Here is a 7,423-nt window from a genome sequence, read left to right as displayed (position 1 = left end):
ACCTTCGAAATACAAATAAAAAAATTAAACAATTGTAATCGTAACATTCCAAGTTTAAATTTGTCACTCTGAAATTGTGACAATTCATTTTCAAATTGTTTACTATGGAAAATTGTTTTTTTTTTATTTTCAAACCAAATAGATTAAAAATGGAATATTTTATACTGAAATAATACTTCAAAAAGATTTTGAAATTGAATAAAGGCGTTCATTTAAGAAGCCATTAATTCGAGCTTTACATTTGTGTCACTACTAAGGCTTTCCCTACTGAAAGAAATCTCTGAGTTTTCTTTAGTGAAATAGCCTGGCCCATTTGAGTCTATAAACAAAGTCAATTAGAAAAAAAATAGTCTCGGAGATAGTTTGAGAGATTTGGGTCATTTTCAAGATCCTTTTAGTGGTTCTTTTAAGAGTGGTGCGACGGTAATATAATATGTTCCTTTTGTATTCGTCACGTACCGGGCGGGCAGAGTTATTTATAGTAGTTGGTCGTGGCTAATCCGCTCTCCCTTTTTAAATTTCTCTTCAAATTATTAACACTTTTTTTAATTGATGAATTTTCTCATTATACTTATTTATAATTATAACATATATACTGATATACAATTTTCTAGTTGAATTCAAAAATGTTGTCTTTTTTGACGTATCTCATTCCATTTACGAGAAACGTTCTATTAATTCCAATTTTAAGCATTAAAGAAAAAGTAAGATATCTGAAGTCATTGAAATCCGTAGATTCCGAATTATTATGTTTTAAGCTGTTAACTATGAAATTTAAAAAAATCTACTTCTAAATTTCAGTCCGAAAGCTTAACAAAGAACCCTTGAGTGTCAGCTACTCTATCAAGATAGCCTCTCTGCCTGTTATTTATGATAGTATTCGTATTTCAATTTTGACCTAAAGAATTTTTAGTATATACTCAAAGATTCTTTTCGGTAGGGTCGCGAGTCTAGCTTAATATTTAAAACAACTTTCATTTTTTTGAAATTGTAATTTTTCGGTTGTAACTTACGGGACAATAATTTTATTCTTTGAAAGATTCTCTACAAATCTTGTTGATAATTTCTACATTCTCATAAAAAATGAGAAGCTATTAGTTTTTTATGAAAAATAACTTTTTCGGATTTTATGAAATGTCGACGTTTTGAGGCCCCGTGAATCAGAAAAACAAGTTTTTACGTCGGGGTCTGTTTGTCTGTCCGGCGTCGTCGTTGTTGTTGTCTGTATACCGGATAGTTTTCGAAAGATTGGTCCGATTGGAATGGGCTTTTACACACTGTTCGAGGGACCAAAAAGAATGATCGAGTTTGTTAAACAGCCATTTTTGATTAAAATCCAAAAATTTGAAGCTTTTTCAAAATTTTTGAGACCACTTTTTTTCAAAATTTGAAAATTTTATCGACAGTTATTTATGGTACAAAAAAATATGAAAAATTTATCATGACAACTTTTTTTGACAAAATCAAACATGCCAAAGTTAAAGGATTTTCGAAATCCAAAAAACCAAACGAAAATGGACATTTGAAGCAAAAAAAGCTTGATATGGAAAAAAGTCAAGAGGCGAAAAATGCTACTTTTTCAAGGCCCCATGATTATTTTATCACATTCTCATCCACAATGAGAAGAGTTTTATGCGAAAAATGATTTTCGCGAATTTCATTAAATTTCGACGTTTTGAGGCTCCTTGAGTCAGAAAAACAAGTTTTTACATCGGTATCTGTCTGTATCTATGGCGTCTACGTCGTCGTTATTGTGGTTGTGGTTGTCTGTATATCGGATAACTTTTGAAAGAATAGTCGGATTGGATTGTGGTTTGACACACAGATATTTTAAGAATTGTATGTAAAAATTGTACTTTTTTTATTTTTATAACAAATATTTTTCTTCAATTAAATATTTGCAATAAACGTGTTTCGAAAAGATTTTTAAAAAATCTTTCGGGGAATAAAATTAATATTTATAAGTCGACAAAGGTTTGTTTTCTTTACCAAATTTGGCTTTTGTCTAAATTTTTCCAGTTGCTTTTACTATAGTACAATTTACGTCTGCATCTCGGGCGAAGAAATCCATTCTATTGTTTGACAAATATTCTTTGTAAGTCAATATTTTTCACAGAAAATTACCCTGAGTGACAGCACGAAATCGGAAACAATAAGAGTTAATTTATTCAGGAACAAGCTTTTTGAACAAAAATGACCTTGAGTGAACCTTTAATATATATTTGTTAGTTTTTACAAAAATCAGGCGTTATTTTCTTACAAAAAAATAATTTCAGGGGGGGGGGCAAATTATCAAAAAATAAATAAAAATGAAGTTGTATGATTTTAATTTGTAACTAAATAATTTGAGAGGTTTCAATCTAAAATTATCGAACACTTTCCATTCAAAAATTCAGATGAAATATTTAAATAGCTTTAAATTTGAAATTATTTAATATATTCTGAAGACCACAAATTTAAAATGTCTAAATTATTAAGGCTTTAAATATTTTTGAAATTGCTGTTCTGGAGACTAAATAGCACTTATTCTTTTAATAAAAAACCACAACCAAAATTGTTTAAAAAAAGTTTTTAAAAGAGTTTTAAAAACCTTAAAAAAGGTCAGAGGTTTTAATAGTTCAATGTATGTGAAAAACCAATAAAATGTTTTAATTAATTTATACATAAAACAAAAAACCTTTGTATAATTCAATCTAAATTTAGCTGCAAAAATTTAATTTGAAATGCGTTGAATTCAAGGTATAGTTTAAAAAGAAAACTGACAGCAAAGGATCGACTTTCAAAAGAAGCGAAAGAAAGTGACTCGCTGCATTGCAAATGAACATGGAAAATGGTGTATTTTCGCATTTTTAAATTTTAAATTCAAACTTTTTCGCCTTTTAACAATTTCGAAAAATGTCGAGAAATTCTGAAAATTCAAACAATAAGCGTGTATTCCGAAAATAAAGCAATTTTAACGTTAAAATTCAAGTTCCTAAACTTAAGGCCTAAAAATTTGCAAATCTTACAATTAGTGTTATGTAAATTGTATTGGTATTTTAAAAGAGTATAAATAGTTCTTAAATTAGTTTTTAAATTTTCTGCAGTTTACCTTTTTTATATACCTAGATCTCAAAAAATCCTACCCATTTTTTTCAAATTTTAATCACTTATTTTCTAAGAGAAAATCACCCCTGTTTACCAATCACTGAAATGGATTAGAAAAAAATTGCCAAGACCCAAGAATAACAATTGGATATACAGCGAATTTTAAAATTTTTAATTGAGATTATCTTTAACTTTGTGATATAAAAAAATTCCATACACATTTGTTTTTAATAATGCTGTAGTAAAAAATCAACAAGATCAAGCGCCGAAATTATAATTAGAGCAAATTTTCTGTAATTCTATGGGGACGGCTGAAATACCCCGAAAAATAAAATTTCCGACTCGGTAAAACTCTGTCCCAAAAAATACAATTCCAAAACTAATAAGATTCCTGAACAGTTTATAATATTAACGAATTTGAAAATTCCCAAATAATCACACTCCCTAAATAAAATTGTTTCTTAATCAATATTGATTATTTATTAAAACTACGTTAATAAAATATTGTTATCAAATAAATTTTTTTAAATATTTATAGTGTTAAAAATTATTGTTGGAATTTAAAATTAAAATTATACAAAAAATTTTATTGACAAATTAATATACAAAAACACGTGTTTTTTAATTAACTTTTCGATTTTCCAGAAGAACTTTTGTGATTTAAAAAATATTATATACATTTTCAACCAAAATATCTTATCCAGAAATATATTTTGTTTTAGTTATTATTTTAAATTTAAACAATAATGTTAAAATACTTCAACTATTTAAAAAGTTGTTTCTTTGGTATAAATATTTGATTATTTCAATTTAAAAAAAAAATTGTCAAAGAAAAATGCTTTCAGCACTTGTTTATCTTGAAATGTCTTTCTATACTACTTTTTTTTTAAAATTAAAAATATGATTTTTCGAGAACATTTTTTTTATAATTAAAAAAAGATTGTACCGAAAACCTGGATCAAGCATCAGATCTGAAAAAATTCAGCGATACATACATGTTAAACTTTTCTAAACTCAAAAAAATTTTCTGCTGCTTTACCGTCATATTTTACGAAGAATAAGAAAACAAGAATTCGACTTCGTAGTACGATGACGGCAGCACCTCGATAGGGCAGAAAATGTGATGTCCTATATATATATAATTCCCCACTCCGACGCCCCGTACCGCGTCTACGTTTATAATATCTTTGACCGCATCTACGTTTATAATATCTTTGCATGGATACATATTAGCAGAGCAGCAGATTTGCGGAGTAGGTTATTCGACCAATCAGATGATTGCAGGGAATTTGCTGAAAAGTGTAACTACAGGAATTATTCTGGGGTAAGTATTGATATAATAAAATAAAATATCACTATGTTTTTGCAGATAATTTGTGCAAAAAAAGTAAATATGGGATTCGGGATGACTAGTCAAGTTTAAGAAAAATATTTTACTACTAATTCCGTTTTCTTGTAATTCTTTTTTTAATAAATAACACAAGGTAAGTTTTTATACTCTGCTAATATGTAATCTGCATATATCGAAACTGGCCTATCCCATGGTACATATAAGTGAAGTGTGGAATAGAAATCATCCAATAAGGACGCCTTTTCTTGTATACATTGTTTTTTATTTTTTCTTAAAATGGCGCGTTATTGGCATCCTCCAAACTGTCCAAATCTGTAAACCGTACAATGTACGGTCATGGGACAGGTAGATAATAAAGGGTATTGATTAGGAGAATTTAGAAAAATCAAGGGCTTCTGAACATTGAAGGAATTGACTGAAAATGTACGGAATCTAGGGAATTCAAAATATTCAAGGAAATCAGAAAATTCATCGTATTAAGAAATTCAGAAGATTAATAATATTCAAGAAAAACCCAGGATTTTAGGAAGTTCAGATATTTTCAAGGATTCCAGGACATTTAGAGAATGTAGAGCGTTTAAGAAATTCAGAATAATGAAAAAATTGATAGAACTTTAGGAATATCAGAGCATTAAAGGAATTCAATATATTCATGAAATTGAAGGAATTGAAAGATTTCAGAGAATGTATATAATACTTAAAATTCTATTAATGTCAGGAGTTCAGGTGATTCAGAGAATTTGAAGAATTTAAGAATTTCAGGCAAATCAATTTAAATTTTTTAACACCCGATTTCTGTAACTCTTTAAATTGATTCAATTTAATGAGTTTATAGAATTCCATTAATGCTCTGAATTCCCCGAATTCGTTCAATATTCTGAATTTCGTATTCAAAGAATTTCAGGAATTCAGAATATTGAAAGGAATTTAGGATATTTAGGATGCAATGGTGAAAACTACGGGAAATTTCATTCTCTGAAATTTTCCTACAAAATTTGTCAAATTCCCAGTCAAAAAATGAATTTGCTGCCATGTTTCTCGTCTGTTAAAAAAATGCCTACCTTCAACGTCAAGCGGTCATCCTGATTTAAAAATTACTGTATAAAAACATTAATAAAAAAATATTTTCACTTCTTTTAGTTTCACGTGTTTATTACAAACAAATTTTTCATCATTTTCTAATCATATTTCTTTCATTGTACGAATTTATCACCCGATTTCTGTAACTCTTTAAATTGATCCAATTTAATGAGTTTATAGAATTCCATTAATGCTCTGAATCTCCCGAATTCGTTCAATATTCTGAATTTGGTATTCAAAGAATTTCAGAATATTGAAAGGAATTTAGGATACAATGGTGAAAAACTACGGGAAATTTCAGGGAAGTCAAAGAATGCAAAGAATTTTAAGAATTCAAGGAATCCAGAATATTTACGGAATTGGATGATTTCAGCGAATTAAACGAATTTTGTGCATTTCGCTGCATTAAAAAATTCCAGGAATTCAGATAATTTGGGTAATTTTATAGGATTAAGGGAATTTAAGAAATTCATCTCGGAATTTAGACCCACGTGAAAAGATTTCCCGGAAAATACTACACAGAAATTCTAGTTGGAAATTCCATTGAGTTTCCATGGAAATTCTACTAAGCTTTCGTTATCAGTACCTCTACCCCTGATCGATTTCAGAAGTCTCGACCTTGGTCCCAAAACAATTCGTTTGCACCAGGTGTAAAAAATAATTATTCCTCACGGAATTTGAGTTCCAAATTAAGGTTAACCACACGTAACCCACTTTTCTAAGGGCCCGTCATTATACCAGGCTCGGTCAACTACGTGGGAAATAAATGGCGAAATTCAGCGCCATCCGCGATGGGCAGGAAAACTACAGAAACATGCATGCGTTGGTAGCTATATATGTACATGCTCCTTCCTTAGATGTGTTGTCTAGTAAAATAATTTAAGAAAGAAGGATGAATAAAGACAAAATTAAGGAAACAAGAAACCCAAAATAAGAAATTAAAGATAATTAGCATTCAATTTCTCATTTTACGTTTCTCATTTACTTAATTTTGCTTTTATTTTTTATTTTAAGTGGAAAAAAGATAATTACGAGACGAGTTAGGATGTGCATACGTATGAATTTTTATTTTTTCTGCGGCAGAGTTGACCTGTGATATACAGTTTTTTTAATATGTTATAACCACACCAGTTTGCGTTTTCAAGAAATCCTTTTCATTTAAGAAAACGATATTGCGCAAGCGCAAAAAATATATAGCACTTCCGTGTGAGTTGCGGTAAATTTTTCACTGAAACGTATGTGGGAATAGTAAACATTGACGAAAAAAAAACTATTTCGAACAATTGGAAGTTTAAAAACTTCCCAGAAAAGAAATATCTAATATACCAGGAGAAAATCCATTGAAAAGAAAAAAGGTTGGCACGCACAAGGAGTGCTGTTTTGGAAAGTGCAAAAGAGACAGTCGGTGCAAGTCCTACTTGGAATGTACTTATCATTTTATTAGATTTCCAAAACCCTGTTTAATATTTCGAAAGGGTGACATTCCCGAGGGTTCATTTAAGAGACATATTAAAAATTGCGCGAAATGCAGTAAAAATGATATGTGGGTGAGGTTATGTGTGCGCCGACACGAGTACTTTTCCAACTGAACTCCTCTTTCAATGCACCACTTTACTATAAAAATAATGTTATGCGTGTAATATTGAATTTACTTGATAAATGTATCAATTCAATAAATTATTTATTTTCATGATAAAAATGTTTGGTTTAATTAGAAATTTGGGTAAAAGCTATCACAGTGTTCCCATCCAGCCCCTTAACCCTGCCATCGGGGGGTCTATTGTTTCAGCTGAGCCGAGTCATAGATATTATAAACGTAGATGCGGTACGGGGCGTCGGAGTGGGGAATTATATATATATAGGACATCACATTTTCTGCCCTATCGAGGTGCTGCCCTCATCGTA

The sequence above is a fragment of the Belonocnema kinseyi genome, chromosome 7, assembly GCF_010883055.1.
Source record: "Belonocnema kinseyi isolate 2016_QV_RU_SX_M_011 chromosome 7, B_treatae_v1, whole genome shotgun sequence".
Taxonomy (NCBI): domain Eukaryota; kingdom Metazoa; phylum Arthropoda; class Insecta; order Hymenoptera; family Cynipidae; genus Belonocnema; species Belonocnema kinseyi.
The sequence above is the reverse complement of the archived record's forward strand: the minus strand, read 5'-3'. Positions refer to the sequence as shown.